Source organism: Mirounga angustirostris, unplaced genomic scaffold, assembly GCF_029215605.1.
Source record: "Mirounga angustirostris isolate CCGP_5_RB_7025 unplaced genomic scaffold, mMirAng1.0.hap1 SCAF_6, whole genome shotgun sequence".
Classification (NCBI taxonomy): domain Eukaryota; kingdom Metazoa; phylum Chordata; class Mammalia; order Carnivora; family Phocidae; genus Mirounga; species Mirounga angustirostris.
The window spans coordinates 56,975,657-56,994,838 of record NW_026991714.1 but is presented as its reverse complement, the minus strand read 5'-3'; the positions used below and the strand labels follow the sequence as shown (position 1 = coordinate 56,994,838).

Below are 19,182 nucleotides of genomic sequence, written 5' to 3'. Positions count from 1 at the left end.
AGGAAAGTCACATGGTTTACTCTTTTATTCCTTCAAGTCTTTTCTTAAATATCACTGTCTCAGTGAGACCAGCTTTGCTGATGACTCCAATTTAAAATAGAATCCTATCTATCTGCCCTTAACTCCAGCCCCTTTCCTTCCTTCGTGTTTCTCCATACTATAGGAAATAGTATGCATTCTATTTTTTTGTTTATTGTCTGTCTCCAAGTAGAATGTAAACTTGATGCTCTGTGAGGAAATTCTCTAACACACACACACACACACACACACACACACACACACACACCACTTGTTTTGTTCACTGGTATATCCCTAGGACCTAGAATAGCGCCTGGCACATAGTAGGTACTCAAATATTTCTGGATGAATAAATAATTGGAGGTAACTAAGAAGTCCCTTCTTCTGTCAGTTTCTCTTTCCTCAGTCACCTTCCTGGGACCTAAAAGTCCAAAACTGGAACTGTTTTTCTTTTAAGTAATGCATTCTGTTAAAAGAGAAAAGGAAATGAGAAACCCTAGGAAGTGAATAATGTATTAATTCTGAGTAGTAATTTGCATCTCAGTGTGACTGCATTTACCAGATCTGATTAGAGACTTTGTTCAGCAAGGAAGTAGAGGAAGCCTAGGTCTGAGATCCTGGGACTGTGGGGAGGAGAGGAAGGACACAAGGCATATATAATCTACTTCTTTCACACTTTTCAATGTGGCTAGACTTGACTTTAGAGACAATAATATCTTGTTTACTTATTTTTAAGTTTTAAGGACCATACATTAATTTCTTAGTTTTAATCAGAAATAATCATAAACTTAAAGAACAGTGCAGAGTACAATTGTTTTTGCTATCAACCATTTGAAAACAAGTTGCCAACATGTTTACCTCAATATTTTAGTATTTCCTACAAATAAGTATAGTCTCTTACATAACCACAATACAATCATCATACTTAACACCGTGAGGCCACATACAAATTATCCCAATAATACCCAAACATACTCATACATTCACTTGTTCCCCCCTCAACTATGTGTCAACTACTTTCCAACATTCCATTATTACATTCTGCTAGGTGCTTAGAATACCAAGAGGAGTAAAAATTAAGGGTGACCTTCAAGACAGTAAATAAGTACAGACAATTTAACACGTGATATGACGGTATAGTATATATAGAGTACAGTGACAGCACGAAAGAGGAAGTAGTCAATTCTGTCTGAGGGTAGAGTGGCCAAGAAATAATTCCCAGATGCTTGGGCAAAGCCTCAGGAGTCGAGGGGGTACCTATGCTTATATCTATATGTAGAGAAGGACATATAAACAGAAGTGCAGGGAGAGAGTGAAGAAAGACACTGGTTTACTGTGAAATAATAAACATTTATATTAGTGGAGAGTACAGTACAAATGTGGAGAACAGAAAAAAAAAGACCAAAAATTGCAACAAGAAATGAAGCTAGAAGCAGTAGGTCTGTATCATGGACTCTGTACACCTTCCTGTGAGAGGTAAACTAACCAATAGGGAGTCACATCAAGGCTTTAAGCTGAGGAGCAGTAATTCTTCACTTATATTTTAGTAAGAGTGCTGTATCAGTAATGTTGAGGGTACATATGAAGAGTAAGACACTGCAAACAAGAAAATTTAAGAGATACTAGAAATAGTGAGGATAAGCAATAAACTAAGTAGCACTGGGGATGAAGATAAAGAAACATACACTTAGATATAAAAGAGGTATTCATTCGGGGACTTAGGACACAAATAGATGTGCGGAATAAAGGACAAAAGAGAGTTTCAGATGATTCTCCAGTTTCCAGGTAGGATGATTATTAGCGGCATTCATAAAAACAGAAGAATGTGTGAGAGGAGGGAGAAGATATGGCATTTTAGAAGCACATGGAGCACAGGAGAAAGATCTGAGCTGGAATCATGGATTTTGGAGTCCCATGCATATTAATTGGTAGATAATGTACTGCTTATTAATACTAATGGTTCACCCAGGAAGAGCTTATAGACTTTGAAGAGACAAAGAAGGATGAAGTCCCTCAGGAGATCCTCATTTGAAGGATAAAGAGTCTAGCCAAGGAGATGAAGATGAATGAGTTGGAGAGATAGGAGGAGAAGAAGAAATGAATGTATGATTATTAGGCTTCCATTCATGCATGATTCACTTACACTGATCAAGTACACAGATAATTAAAACTCTACTCCAACCCTGGCCCCAACCTCTGGCTGATATATATAGAAATAAGAGAGGACCACAGAAAAATCAAAGGATTCAGCCCTTGAAAAAAAAGAACCACAATGAAATTCATATATAAATATACATACAGTTTTTCCCATGAGGTTACTCTCCAGTCAATGTGACAGAGCTGAAGCAGAAAATCTCAGTATTATTGGCCTGAGGAATACGAGGATGAGGATTGGGACGCCAAAGCAGCTGAAAATGGAATGGGGCAAAATCCTAGGAGTAGGGAGCCCCAAAAAATCTGTAAATAAACTCCCTCAAATCCCTGAACGTGCATGTGTGGGGCAAGATTCAAAGAGGCCAGGGGAGAAACAAATGTCAGAAGGCTGAAAGAGGTAAGCAGAGCTTCAACAGCTACTCACTGCAGAAAAAAATGAAAATTGTCAATCTGTCAAAGGAGAAGGTTTGGTAAACACCTTGGGTTGGATTTTCAGCTGACACCTCTAAGAGCCATGCTTTAGCAAAAAACTCCAGGGAGAATTAGGAAATCACCCCATGTCTAAGGGAAATGACAAAACAGATCCACCCTGCCAAAGCCTAAAACCAGTAATATTAACTGCCTGCTAGAACATTCTTCATAAGAGGATAAGAAAATCCAGAGTCTGTGTATCTTATATAATGTTCCAGTATATAACCCCAAATTACTTGATTTTCAAAGTAGGTAATCCATAGTCAAGAGAAAAAAATCAGTCACAGGCCCACATACAAACCAGATGTTAGAATCAGCATTCAAGGACTTGAAAACAGCTCCAAAGTGTTGGGATAGAGGGAACATACCTTAATATCACAAAAGCCATCTACGAAGAGCCCACAGCGAATATCATTTTCAAGGTCAGGAACATGAGAGGGATGTACACTCTCACCACTGTTGTTCAACAAAGTACTAGAAGTAAGTCCTAGCCTCAGCAATCAGACAACAAAAAGAGATAAAAGGCATTCAAATTGGCAAAGAAAAAGTCAAACTCCCACTCTTCACAGATGACATGATACTTTATGTGGAAAACCCAAAAGACTACACCCCAAAATTGCTAGAACTCATACAGGAATTCAGCAACATGGCAGGATATAAAATCAACGCACAGAAATCAGCTGCATTTCTATACACTAACAATGAGACAGAACAAAGAGAAATTAAGGAGTTGAGCCCATTTACAATTGCACCCAAAACAGTAAGATACCTAGGAACAAACCTAACCAAAGAAGTAAAGGTTCTGTACTCTAAAAACTATAGAACACTTATGAAAGAAATTGAGGAAGACACAAAGAAATGGAAAAACAGTCCATGCTCATGGATTGGAAGAATAAATATTGTTAAAATGTCTATGCTACCCAGAGCAATCTACACACTCAACGCAATCCCTATCAAAATACCATCAACATTTTTCACAGAGCTGGAACAAATAATCCTAAAATTTGTATGGAACCAGAAAAGACCCAAAAGAGCCAGAGGAATGTTGAAAAAGAAAACCAAAGCTGGTGGCATCACAATGCCAGACATCAAGCTCTATTACAAAGCTGTAATCATCAAGACAGTATGGTACTGGCACAAAAACAGACACATAGATCAATGGAACAGAATAGAGAACCCAGAAATGGGCCCTCAGTTCTATGGTCAACTAATCTTCAACAAAGCAGAAAAGAATATCCAATGGAAAAAGGACAGTCTCTTCAGTAAATGGTGCTGGGAACATTGGATAGCCACATGTAGAAGAATGAAACTGGACCTTTTTCTCACACTATACAAAGATAAACTCAAAACGGATGAAAGACCTAAATGTAATACAGGAATGCATCAAAATCCTAAAGGAGAACACATGTAGCAACCTCTTCAACCTCAGATGCAGCAACTTCTGGCTAGACACGTCTCCAAAGGCAAGGGAAACAAAAGCAAAAACGAACTATTGGGACTTCATCAAGATAAAGAGCTTCTGCACAGTAAAGGAAAGAGTCAACAAAACTAAAAGAAAACCTATGGAATGGGGAAGACATTTGCAAATGACATTACGATAAAGGGCTAGTATCCAAGATCTATAAAGAACTTATCAAACTCAACACCCAAAAAACAAATAATCCAGTCAAGAAATGGGCAGAAAACATGAACAGACATTTCTGCAAAGGAGACATACAAATGGTTAACAGACACATGAAAAAATGCTCCACATCACTTGGCATCAGGGAAATACAAATCAAAACCACAATGAGATATCACACACCAGTCAGAATGGTTAAAATTAACAAGTCAGGAAATGACAGATGTTGGTGAGGATGCAGGGAAAGGGGAACCATCTTACACTGTTGGTGGGAATGCAAGCTGGTACAGCCACTCTGAATAACAGTATAGAGGTTCTTTAAAAAGTTTAAAATAGAGCTACGTTATGACCCAGCAATTGCACTACTAGGTATTTACCCCACAGATACAAATGTAGTGATCTGAAGAGGTACTGCACCCCAATGTTCATAGCAGCAATGTCCAGAATAGCCAAACTATGGAAAGAGCTGAGATGTCCATCAATGGATGAATGGATAAAGAAGATGTGGTGTATATAGACACAATGGAATATTACTTAGCCATCAAAAAGAATGAAATCTTACCATTTACATTGATGTGGATGGAATTTACATTGACGTGGAGGGTATTGTGATGAGTAAAATAAGTCAATCAGAGACAATTATCATATGGTTTCACTCATAAGTGGAATATAAGAAACAGTGCAGAGGATCATAGGGGAAGGGAGGGAAAACTGAATGGGGAGAAATCAGAGAGGGAGACAAACCATGAGAGACTCTTAACTATAGGAAACAAACGGTTGCTGGAGGGGAGGTGTTGGGGAATGGGGTAACTGGGTGACGGGCATTAAGGAGGGCACATGATGTGATAAGCACTGGGTGTTATATGCAACTGATGAATAACTGAACTCTACATCTGAAGCTAATGATGTACTATATGTTGGCTAATTTAATTTAAATAAAAAAATAAAAATAAATAAAACCGTTATAATAGTATGTTAAAAAAGCCATAGGAAAAAAAATGGATATAGTGTATAGAAAGACAGGGAGTTTAAGGAAAGTTATGTTAAAGTGTAAAAAGGAACCAAATGCAAATCTTAGATCTAAAAATTACTACATCTGATATTAAAAGCTGATTGGAAGAGAAGAAGGAATACATAAATCCAAGGATAAGTTAATAGAAATCACCCAAACTGAAGCACAAAGAAAAAAAAGCTTTAAAAAATGTACAGAGCCTCAATAACTTGTATCAAATTATCAAGCACATATGTAATTGGAGTTGCAGGAGGGAAGAGAATAGGAAGGCTAAATAGGCAAAGAAATACTAGCTGAAAAGTTTTCCAATTTGATCAAAAAGAATATAAAAACATAATGAATACCAAGCTGAATAAATACAAAGAAAACCACAATAAGGAACTAACAATCAAACTGTGGAAAACTTAAGCTAAAGCTACACACTAATTAAAATTACACGTATTGATAAAATAATTGATATGATTAATGAAAGTTAACAAATAACTTAGAAATAAGGTATCAAAAATCAATAGGAAAACAGAGCAATCAATAAACGGTGCTATGGCAACTGAAGCTTCAGGGGCAGGTTTGAGGGAATCAGAACTTTACTGAGGATCATGAGCAACAAAATACTCGATGTATAAAATAATTAAATGTGAAAGGTGAAACCACAAAACTAGTCAGAGAAAATTATCATTCTCTAGTGAGGAAGTATCATTAAAGTTTTTATTTATTTATTATTTATTATTTATTTATTTATTTATTTATTTATTTATTTATTTATTTATTTATTATTTTAAAGATTTTACTTATTTGAGAGAGAGAGACAGTGAGAGAGCGCATAAGCAGAGGGGAGAGGGAGAAGCAGACTTGATCCCAGGGTCCTGGGATCATGACCTGAGGCAAAGGCAGACGCTTAACTGACTGAACCACACAAGTGCCCCTCATCAAAGTTTCTATAAAAGCAACCATAAATGAAAAAATTGATAGACTTGACTACATCTTAAAATCTCTATGTGAAGCAAATTAAAAATTAAACTGGGAAAACAACTGAAATACAACTTTTATGTATATACAGAGCACATTTAAATGATGAAAAATGTAGAGAACTGATCAAGTGACAGAAGACAATTACAAGACAAATAATCAATAAATACAAAGTTTACCTTTATAAGTAATTAATATTAAAGCACTGAAATCATAATTTGACCCATTAAATTGGAAATATTTTAGCTTAATAATCCTCAATCTTCGTAACTATGTACTCTACACAATGCTGGCAGGAATGTAAATTGGAATAAATTTTCTAGAAGATCATTTAATATACACTGTTTTAAATCTATATTCTTTGTTTCAGAAATTTGATTTCTGGGAATCTCTTCCAAGAAAACAGAGGGGGAAAAAGTATACGTAAGAACGTTCAGAAAGGAGAGAAGTCAGCAACATGGCTAAATAAGACCTCCTTCATCGTGTCCCTCCCTCCACAACAATTTGACATCCAATCATGAAAAAAGTAGGAGCTTTGGGATCCAGTACCATACACCAAAAGATGTAAGAGGAGTCTTCCCCACCTATGCATCAGATCCCAGTTGTGGACCCCACAGTGGCTCCCGCACCAGCTCCAGCCCCTCCTGGCTATAGTCCAGAAGTCCAGTAAAAACTTAGACAATCATCTATGAACAGGAGTACCCTTGTGGAAGTCTAGGTCTCCAGCAGAGAAGTCCTAGCACACAGCTGGAGCAAAACAATAGGAGTTGGATGCACCAAAATGGGTAAGATGAACAGTTTGATTTTACATGTATCACCCTTCTCCGAAAGTGGCACACCTCAGGGCCATGAGAGATATTTTTATCCTGTGATTTCTCCCAAGAGAGGAAAGTGAAAGTATGTGAGTGAACACCTGGGCTTCCCCAGCTGTGCAGGATGATGCCAAAGAAACTCATTTCTCTCTCACTCCATTCAAAGTATTATGAGCTGCCTTACTGGAGGGTGGGAACAGCTGGAAAAGTAGAAGATAAGACTCTTGGAGACCATTAAAAGGACATGGGTTCTAAAAACTGTGCCACAGATTCCATCAGGTAGCCGAACTGTGAGCTGCTAGGGATGTCCTATCTGTAGATCCCACCAACTAGCCCACGGGCACCACCAGTGCTCCAAGTCCCTCACCTACATACCCCCAACCCTGTGTGCTCTCCCACAGGGGCAATGAGAGAAAGCTTTGATGGATGGCAAGTGAGCATGTGTAGAAAATCAGTAAGAATCTGTGAGCCAGGGAGAGAGCACAAACTGAGCTTTAAGGCAACCTTTGGGAAAGCAAAAGGGAGGCTGTTGGCACTTTGCCTAGTGCATTGGAGGATCAAAAGAAGGCATACAATTAAGAATTCTGCCAAAAGAGGGAGCCAAAATGTGGACCAGGTGTATCCACAGAAGTTCAGAGAATCCCTAGGAAGGCTGACAGAAGAGATTTCTCCTCTGGAAGGTAGTTAGTAAAGAAGGAAGGCACTCAGTTCTCACTGCTACTTCAAATGTGAAGACAGCAAAACAAATCTTCAAGGGCCATGAAAGATCTATGAAACATGACATAACCAAAGGATAACAATAATCTTCTAGTAGCTGATCTCAATGACATGAATATGTGCTATTTACCTGATAAAGAAATTAAAATACCTGTTTTAAGGAAGCTCACTGAGCTACAAGAAAACAGACAGACAATTCAACAAAATTTAAAAAGCACTAATACACAAAATGAGAAGATTAACAGATAGAAATAATAAAAGAAGAAATAAACTCTGGAGCTGAAAAACACAATGAATAAAATGAAAAGGCACTGCAGAGCATTAATATCAGAATGGATGAAGCAGAGTTAAAAGTGAGGAAGTGAGTTAAAAGACAGGAAGTAGGAAATTATCCAGTTAGAGGAGAACAAAAAAAAAAGAAGGAAGAAAGCTATGTGATCCATGGGATACCATCAAAAGAAATAATTTGCAAATTACTGGAGTCCCAGAAAGAGAAGAGAGGGAGATGAGGGTAGAAAGCCTATATAAAGAAAGAATAGCCAGCAACTTCCCAAATCTGGAAAGAGATTTGGATATCCAAATTCATGAAGCTCACAGATCATAACAAACTCAACTTAAACAGATCCTCTGTAAGACACATTATAACAAAACTGTCAAAAATCAAAGACAGAGAAACTTAAAAGCAGCAAGAGTAAAGAAGCCTGTAACTTACAAGGGAACTCCCACAAAACTATCAATAACTTTCTCATCAGAAATCTTATAGTCCAGGAAAGAGTGGGAGATTATATTCAAAATGATGAAAGAAAATAAAAAGCAACTGCCAACAAGAAATACTCTATCCAGCAAAGTTGTCCTTCAGAAATTAAGGAGCGATAAACAAAAGCTGAGGAAGCTTATAACTCCAGACTGCCTTAGGAAAAATGCTGAAAGAGGTTCTTCAGGCTTAAAGAAAAGGATGCTAAGTGGTAACATGAAAAAATAATCTGAAAATATACAACACTGGTAAAGATAAGTATATAGTCAGATTCAGAATATTCTAATACTTTAATATGGTGGCGTATTAACCACTTCATACTTGTATAAAGGTTAACAAACAAGAGTATTAAAAATAATTATAATAATTTGTTAACATATTGACAACATGAAAAGAGGTAACCTGTGACATTAAAAATATAAAATGGGGGACTAAAAGAAGAACTTTGATTGTATGCAAAGTTAAGTTGTTACCAGAAGAAAAGAGACTATTTTATCATTAAGATATTTATATAATGCTCACGGTAAGCAGAGAGCAAAAACCTACAGTAAATTCACAAAAGACAAAGACAAGTGACTCAAAGCATACCATGATGGGAAATCATCAACACACATGGAAGGCAGCAAAAAAAAAAAAAAGGAAAGGAAAGGAACAACAGGAACTACAAAACAGCCAGGAATTTAATAAAATGGCATTAGTAAGTCCTTACCTATCAGGAATTACTCTAAATGTAAATGGAATGAATTCTCCAATCAAAAGGCATGGAGTGCCTGGATGGATTTAAAGAACAAGACCAAATTATATGCTGTCTTCAAGAGCCTCACTACAGCTTTAAGGACACACACAGGCTCAGAGTGAAGAGATGGAAAATGATATTCCATGCAACTGGAAACCAAAAGACAACAAGGGTAGCAATATTTATACAGAAAAAAATAGACTTTAAGCCAAAAACTGTAAAAAAAAGGCAAAGAAAGTAATTATAGAGGTACAGGCTGAGAAGATGGTGGAGTAAGAGAACAGTAAGCTCACTTCATCCCACAGATATAACTAGATAACATTCACAAGAGTGTAAATAACTCAGAAAATGACTTGAAGAGTGGCAGAACAAACTCCACATGTAAAAGTAAAGAAGAGGCCACATTAAAGAAGTGATAAAGGGAAGAAACTCAGTTTGGGAGAAAAGAGGACCATGGCTGTCCCTAGTCAGGAGCCCAGGGTACAGGGAAGGGCAAGAAACAGACTATCACACTGAAGAGCCCTCACAGGGAAGATGAATCCTCATAACATTTGGCTTTGAAAGCAAGAGGGACCAAATTTCATGAGTACATACAACCAGCAGGACTTAAAGCCTGGAATTTTAAAAATCAGCAGGCTCGGTTCTGGGAAGTTGAGTCCCCGCTTAAAGATACAGCACAACAAATAGCCAGTAGAGATACAGCACAGAAGCAGTAGTTTGAAAAACGCCTAAGGCACATGGGAGGGAGAGTTATTTACTTATCTCAGAGCATGGCCAGAGAAGCAGGGATCACAGGGAGACCACTCCAGGAATAAAGGAGCTAGCAGGTGACAACCCCTTCCCACCACCCCTCAGCATAAACACATGGCCTCCTGCAGGAACCAGCATTGCATAACACTTTCTACCCAACTTGCTTACACGAAGCCCCCTCTGACCACCCACACTTCAATGGATCTGCTCTATTTAATCAAGCTTGCCTCAGTTCCAGCAAGGCAGGTTCCCTCCCCCAGAAAACCGGAGCAATCCCTGCCAAAACCTCATCTCCTGACAAGGGGGCTTTTGTTCTGGTGGCATCAGGGGCAAGTCTCATTTTGCAGGCAGACCACTGTACATCAAGTTAAACTGTGCCTACCAGGCTGGGGACAAAACACTGCCCAAACAGGCAAAGAGAGCCTCTGCAGATAACTGGACTGAAGGAAACAGTGGATAGGACACAAGAGCAGGGCACATGTAACACACATAGGAGACACTTCCTGAAGTTCAGGTCCTGGGGAACAGGGACAAAGCACTATAGGGCACTACAGGACCTCTTCTTCATGAGGTCATTACCTTCAAGAGCAGGAGACATAATTGACTTTCCTAACACATAGAAACAGACACAAAGAGTTAGACAAAATGAGGAGACTGAGGGGTATGTCCTAAATGAAAGAACAAGACAAAACCACAGCAAGAGACCTAAGCGAAATGAATATAAGTGATATATCTCATAGAGAATTTATAGTAATGATCACAAAGATACTCACTGGACTTGAGAAAAGAGTATAGGACATCAGTGAGACCCTTAACACACAGATAAAATAGAACCAATCAGAGATGAAGAATATATGAAATTAAAAATAGACTTGTTGAAATAAATAGCATGCTAGAGGAAGCAGAAGAACAAATTAATGACCTGGAAGACAGAGTAATGTAAAATAATCAAGATGAACAAATGAGAGAAAAAAATTACACAAAATGAGAATGGAGTTAGGAAACTCAGTGACTCCACCAAGCATAACATTCACATTACAGGGATCTGAGAAGAAGAAAGAAAGGGGGCAAAAAATAAAGCTGAAGAAATAACAGCTGAAAACATCCCTAATCTGGGGAAGGAAACAGACATTTATATCTAGGAGGCACAGCGATTCCCCCAACAAAATCAACCCAAGGAGGTATACATCAAGATATACAGGGTTAAAATGGCAAAAAGTAGTGATAAAAACAAATTTTTTAAAAACAGCAAAAAAAAAAAAAAAAAGAAGAAGAAGAAAAGAAGACAGTTATATACAAGGGAAACCCCATAAAACTCTCAGCAGCTTTTTCAGCAGAAACTCTGCAGGCCAGAAGAGAGTGCCATGATATATTCAAAGTGCTGAAAGGGAAAAATCTGCAGCCATGAGTACCCTACCCTATAAGGCTATCATTCAGAATAGAAGGAGAGATAAAGAATTTCTCAGACAAACAAAAACTAAAAGAGAGTTCATGACCACTAAACCAGTCCTAAAGGGGACTCTTTGAATGGAAAAAAAGACCATAAGTGAGAGTATGAAAAGGAGGAAACCCAAAAGCATTAAAAATAAATATATCTGTAAAAATCATACAAGGGATTCACAAAATAAAAAGGATGTAAAATATGACACCATATACCTAAGATGTGAAGGAAAGAGGAGAAAAGAATAGGATCAAACTTAAGCAACCATGAACTTAATATAGATATAGCAGAAGATGTTACATACAAAACAAGTGGTAACCACAAATCAAAAATCAGTAATAGATATGCAAAGGATGAACAGAAAGGAATCCAAGTATATCACTAAGGAAAACCAACAAACCATGAAAGAGAGCAAGAGAAAGATAAGAGAAAAACTACAAAAAGAACCACAAAACAAGTAACAGAATTATCTATCAATAATTACTTTGAATATAAATGGATTAAATGCTCCAATCAAAAGTGCCTGGGTGGCTCAGTGGGTTAAGGGTCCAACTCTTGGTTTCAGCTCAGATCATGATCTCAGGGTCTGGAATCAAGCCCTGCATCCAGGTGCAGCATCTGCTTGTCCCTCTCCCTTCCCCTACTTACTCACTCTCTTTCTCTCTCTCTCTCTCTCTCTCTCATAAATGAATAAATAATCTTTTTTAAAAAAAGACATAAGGTGACAGAATGAATTAAAAAAACAAGACCATCTATATGAGCCTACAAGAGACTCATTTCAGACTGGAAGACACCTGAAGATGGAAGATGAGGGGATGGAGAAACATCTATCATGCAAATGGATGTCAAAAGAAAGCCAGGGTAGCAATACTTACTTTGGAAAAAATAGACTTTAAAACAAAAACTGTAACAAAAGACAAAGATGGGCACTATATAATAATAAAGGGGACATTCAACAAGAAGATATAACAATTGTAAATATTTATGCACCTAACATGGGAGCACCCAAATACATAGAACAGTTAATAACAAACATAAAGGATATAATTGACAGTAATACAATAACAGTAGGGGACTTTAACACCTGACTTGCATCAATGGACAGATCCTTCAAATAGAAAATCAACAAGGAAACAATGGCTTTGAATGACACACTGGACCAGACGGATTTCACAGACATATTCAGAACATTCCATCCTAAAACAGCAGAATACACATTCTTTTCAAGTACACATGGAATACTCTCCAGAACAGATTTGCCTACTAGGCCACAAAACAAGTCTCAACAAATTCAAAAAGACTGAAGTCAATACCATGCATGTTTTCTGACCACAATGCTATGAAACTAGAAATCAACCACAAGAAAAAATCTCAAAAGAGCACAAATACATGGAAGCTAAATAACATGCTACAAAACGATGACTGGGAAAGAAATCAAAGAAGAAATTTTTTAAAAAGTACATAGATACAAATGCAAATGAAAGCACAATGGTCTAAAATCTTTGGGATGCAGCAAAAGCAGTTCTAAGAGGGAAGTGTATAGCAATACAGGCCTACTTCACAAAATAAGAAAAATCTCAAACAACCTAAACTTACACCTAAAGGAGATAGAAAAAAAAACAACAAACAGAAACCAAGACCAGGAGAAGGAAGGAAATAATAAAATTTAGAGCAGAAATAAATGATATAGAAACTAAAACACCAACAGAATAGAGCAATGAAACCAGGAGTTGGTTCTTTGGAAAGATCAACAACAAAACTGATAAACCTCCAGCCAGACTAATCAAAAAGAAAAGAAAAAAAAAAAAAGAAAGAAAGAAAGAAAAGCAAGTGAGCAATAGAGATGACTCAAATAAACAAGATCACAAATCAGAGGAGAACGAACAACCAACACTACAGAAACACAAAAAATTATAAGAGATTATTATGAGAAATTGTATGCCAATAAATTTCACAACCTAGTAGAAATGGATAAATTCCTAGAAACATAATCTATGAAAACTAAAGCAGGAAGAAACAGAAAATTAGAAAAGACCAATTATCAGCAATAAAATTGAATTAGTAATCATAAAACTCCCCAAAAACAAAAGTCCAGGATCAGATAGCTTTCTCGGCAAATTCTGCCAAACATTAAAGAAGAGTTAATACCAGGGTGCCTGGGTGGCTCAGTTGGTTAAGCGTCCAACTCTTTATTTCAGTTCAGGTCATGATCTCTGGGATCGAGCCCCACATAAGACTGCACATGGAGCTCGCTTATGATTCTCTCTCCCTCCCTCTCCCTCTGCCCCTCCTCCCTCGGGGGGAGGGGAAGAAGAGTTAATACCTATTCTTTTCAAACTATTCCAAAAAACAGAAGAGGAAGGAAACTTCCAAATTCATTCTGTGAGGCCAATATTACTCTGATAACAAAACCAGATGAGGATACTACCAAAAAAAAAAAAAAAAAAAAAAAAGGAACGATAGGTCATTATCTCTGATGAACACAGATGGAAAAATCCTCAACAAAATACTAGCAAGCCTAATCCAACAATGCATTAAAAAAAATTCATTCACATGATCAAGTGGGATTTGTTCCCAGGATGCAAGATGGATCAATATCCATAAATTAATCAATGTGATACAACACATCAATAAGAGAAAAGATAAAAACCATATATCATCATTTCAATAGATAAAGAAAAATCATTTGGCAAAGTACAACATCCATTCACAATAAAAACTCTCAACAAGGTTGGTCTAGAGGGAACATACTTCAACATAATAAAGGCTATATTATGAACAACCCACAGCCAACATCATACTCAATGGGGAAAAACTGAGAGCTTCTCCCCTAAGGTCAGAAACAAGACAAGGATGTCCACTCTCACTACTTTTATTCAACATAGTACTGGATATCCTAGACACAGCAATTAGACAATAAAAACAAATAAAAGGCATCCAAATTGGTAAGGAAGAAATAAAACTTTCACTATTTGCAGATGACATGATAGTATATATAGAAAACCCAAAAGACTTCACTGAACAATTACTAGAACTGATAAATACAGTAAATTTGTAGGATACAAAACCAATGTGTAGAAATCTGTCACATTCCTATGCACTAATAATGAAGCAGCAGAAAGTGAAATTAAGAAAACAGTCTTATTTACAATTACACCAAAAACAATAAAATACCTAGGAATAAACAACCAAAGAGGTGAAAAAACTACACTCTGAAAACTATAAAACAGTGATGAAAGAAATGGAAGATAACACAAAGAAACAGAAAGACATTCCATGCTCATGGGTTGGAAGAACAAATATTGTTAAAATGTGTATACTACCCAAAGCAATCTACATATTAAATGCAATCCCCATAAAAATACCAATAGCATTTTTCACAGAACTATAATAAACATTTCTAAAAGTTGTATGGAACCACAAAAGACCCCAAGTAGCCAAAGCAATCTTGAAAAAGAAAAACAAAACTGGAGGTATCACAATTCCAGACTTCAAGTTATATTACAAAGCTGTAGTATTTAAAACAGTGTGGTACTGGCATAAAAACAGACACACAGATCCATGGAACAGAACAGAAAATCCAGAAATAAACCCACAGTTATATGGCCAATTAATCTTCGACAAAGCAGGAAAGAATACCCAATGGGAAAAAGATAGTCTCTTCAACAAATGGTGTTGGGAAAGCTGGACAGCAACATGCAAAACAATGAAATTGGACCACTTTCTTTCATCACACACAAAAACAAACCCAAAATGGATTAAAGACCTAAATATGAGACCTGAAGCCATAAAATTCCTTGAAGAGACCACAGGCAGTAATTGCTTTTACATCAGCCATAATAACATTTTTTCTATACATGAAGCAAAGGAAATAAAAGCAACAATAAAAAGTTTCTGCACAGTGTAGGAAATAATCAACAAAACTAAAAGGCAACCTCCTGAATGGGAGAAGATATTTGCAAATGACATAGCTGATAAAGGGTTAGTATCCAAAGTATATAAAGAACTGATACAGGTCAACACCCAAAAAACAAATAACCCATTTAAAAAATGGGCAGAAGACATGGCCAAGAGACACATGAAAAGATGCCCAACATCACTCATCATCAGGGAACTACAAATCAAAACTACAATGAGATACCACTTAACACCTGTCTCAGTGACAAAAATCAAATACACAAGAAACAAGTGTTGGCAAGGAGGTGGAAAAAAAAAAAACTTGCGCACTGTTGGTAGGACTGAACTGCTATGGCCACTGTGGAAGAGTATGGAGGTTCCTCAAAAAAATTAAAAATAGAACTACCCTACAATCCAGTAAGCACACTACTAGGTATTTACCCCAAAAATACAAAAACGTTAATTCAAAGGGATATATGCACCCCTATGTTTAGAGCAGCATTATTTACAATACTCAAACTATGGAAGCAGCCTAAGTGTTCATTGATAATGAATGGATAAAGAAAATGGGATATGTATATATGTATACACGCATATACATATAATGAAATATTATTCAGCCATAAAAAAGAATGAAATCTTGCCATTTGCCACAACAGGGATGGAACTAGGGAGTATAATACTAAACAAAACAAATCAATCAGAGAATGGCAAATACCACATGATTTCACTCACATGTGCAATTTAAGAAACAAAATGAACAAACAAAAAAAGGACAGAGAGAGACAAACCAAGAAACAGACTCTTAATTATAGAAAACAAACTGATGGTTATCAGAGGGGACGTGGATGAGGGGATGGGTGAAATAGGTGATGGAGATTAAAGATATACTTATCATGATGAGCACTGAGCAATGTACAAAATTGTTAAATCACTATATTGTATACCTGAAAGTAATATAACACTGTATGTTAACTATACTGGAATTAAAATTAAAAATTTAATTAAAAAGTCTTTATATAATGATAAAATGGTTAAATCATCAAGGAAATATAACAATTGTAAATATATATGCCCCTAACTTTGGAACACCCAAATATATTAAGCAAATACTAACAGATCTGAAGGGAGAAACAGACAACAATAGAATAATAGTTAGGGACATCAATACTCCACTTTCAATAATGAACAGATTATCCAGAGAGTAAATCAATAATGAAACATTCGAGTTGAACCATACTTTAGACCAAAGGGACCTAAGAGACATATACAGAATATTTCATCCAACAGGAACAGAATATACATTCTTCTCAAGTGCCCATTGATCATTCCCCAAGATACATCATATGATAGGTTACAAAACAAGCCTTAGCAATTTTAATTAATTTAAAATCATATCAAGTATGTTTTCTGACCACAATAGTATGAAATTAGAAATAAGTAATAGGAAGAAAACTGAAAATTTATAATTATGTGGAAATTAAACATGCTACTGGACAACCAATGGGTCAAAGAAGAAATCAAAAGAGAAGTCAAAAAAGATCTTAAAACAAATGAATATGGAAACACACATACCAAAACTTATGGATTACAGCAAAAGCAGATCTAAGAGGGAGTTCATAGCAATAAGCACCTATGCTAAAAAACAAGAAAGCTCTCCAGTAAACAACCTCACTTTATACCTCAAGAAACCAGAAAAAAAAAAAAAAGAACTAAGCCCAAACTTAGCAGAAGGAAGAAAACAACAAATATTGGAGCAGAATAAAATAGAAACCACACCAAAAAAATAGAAAATACCAATGAAATTAAAACCTGCTTTTTTTGAACTGATAAAAAAAATAACAAACCTTTAGCGAGATTACTAAAAGAGAAATGACTCAAATAAATAAAATCAAACTTGAAAGAGGAGATATAATTATAACTGATACCAAAGAAATATAAAGAATCAAATAAACTACTGCAGTTATATGCCAATTAACTAGACAACCTAGGAGAAATGGATTAATTCCTATAAATAGTAAACCTTCTAAGACTGAATCATAAAAGAAAGAAAAAATCTGAAGATACCAATAATGAGATTAATGAGAAATCAAAAATCTCCCAACAAAGATTAACACCAGTGCTTCTCAAACTCTTCCAAAAAACTGAAAAGGAGGGGTACTCCCAAATTCTTTATATGAAGACAGCATTACCCTAATCCCAAAGCCAGATAAAGACACTATAAGAGAAGAAAACTACAGGCCAATAACCCTGATAAATATGGAGGCAAACATTTTCAACAAAATATTAGCAAGCTGAATTCAACACCACATTCAAACAATCATACACCATGATCAAGTAAGTGGGCTTTATACCTGGGATGCCAGGATAATTCAATATACACCAATCAATAAATGTGATACATCACATTAACAGAATGAAAGAAAAAATCATATAATCATCTCAACAGATAAAGAAAAAATGGTTGACAAAATACAACTTCCTTTCATGATTAAGAACTCTCAAAAGGGGAGAGGAAAATACGGCAGAGGAGTAGGGGACCCTATTCCAACTGGTCCACGGAATTGAGCTGGATATCTACCACACCACTCTGAACACTCATGAAATCAGCCTGAGATGTAAGAAGATCTGGATCTCTACAAACAGAACATCGCAGGCGGTTGGTTACGAGGTATGAAGCGTGGAGCCGTGATTCTGCGGGCAGATATCGGAGGATAAATGGCATTGAGAGGGAGCCTTGCTGTGGGGATCCTGCAATGCCGGTGAGCAATAACCTCTCGTGCTGGAGATGGGGCACAGACTCGCAGACTGGCAGCGGTGGGGAAAGGACTTGAGACAGAAACCAGAGCGGTGGGACGGCATGTGCAAACTGGGGGCAGCTGGCAGTTTTAGAAGCACAAAAGGCAGAGACGTGCCCCGACCTGGAGGCAAGGACTGGGAGCGCTATGGAGGGGCACACAACCCAGGACTGCCGTTTATAGCAGCACAGACAGAAATGGAGACAGTGTGCCTTGGAGAGCTGACTGAAGCACAGACTGCGATCTCTCTGCTCTGAGGCAGAGGGTTGGAAATAGTCTCTTCTGCTCTGACTCTTGGAAGAGACGCAGAAAGCCACCAGAGAAAAAAAGCCCCCAAAAAACAGTTCCCACTGAGCCCAACCCCCGCCACAGGGGGGCATGGCAACTCTGCCCAAACAGAGTTGTCTGAGTAAAAGCCCCTCCCCCAGAAGACTGGCTGGGAAAACAAGAGGCCAGCAACCCTAAGGTCCCTAGAAAACAGGTGCATCTTGCTTGGGTTGTGGTCAATAATTTGGACTCTATTCATTCCCTCAACCACCCATTAACAGAATGACTAGGAGGAGGAACCCCCAAAATAGGAAAGACTCAGAGATTATGACTTATGCTGCAGATTTACAAATGATTCGGATATAACCAAGATGTTGGAGATGGAATTCAGGCTAGCAATTGTGAAAACGATAGCCAGAATGGAGAAATCGATTAATGGCAACATAGAGTCTCTAAGGACAGAAATGAAAGCTGAATTGGCAGAACTTAAAAATGCTATCAGTGAGATCCAATCTAATCTAGATAATCTAACAGCTAGGGTAAGTGAGGCAGGAGAACGAATTAGTGACCTGGAAGACAATTTAATAGATAAAAAGGGAAAGAGGAGGCCAGGGAAAAACAACTCAGAATCCATGAAAATAGAATCAGAGAAATAAGTGACACCATTAAACATTCCAATGTCAGAATTATTGGAATCCCAGAGGGGGTAGAGAGAGAGAGAGAGGACTAGAAGATATATTTGAGCAAACTGTAGCTGAGAAATTCCCT

General features: G+C 37.1%; 1 protein-coding gene across 6 annotated transcripts in view; it reads right to left on the bottom strand.

Annotated features, from left to right (window-relative positions):
- Nucleotides 1-19,182, bottom strand: part of NME7 (NME/NM23 family member 7) — a 273,064-nt gene that overhangs the window by 112,122 nt on the left and 141,760 nt on the right. The window lies entirely within an intron of this gene.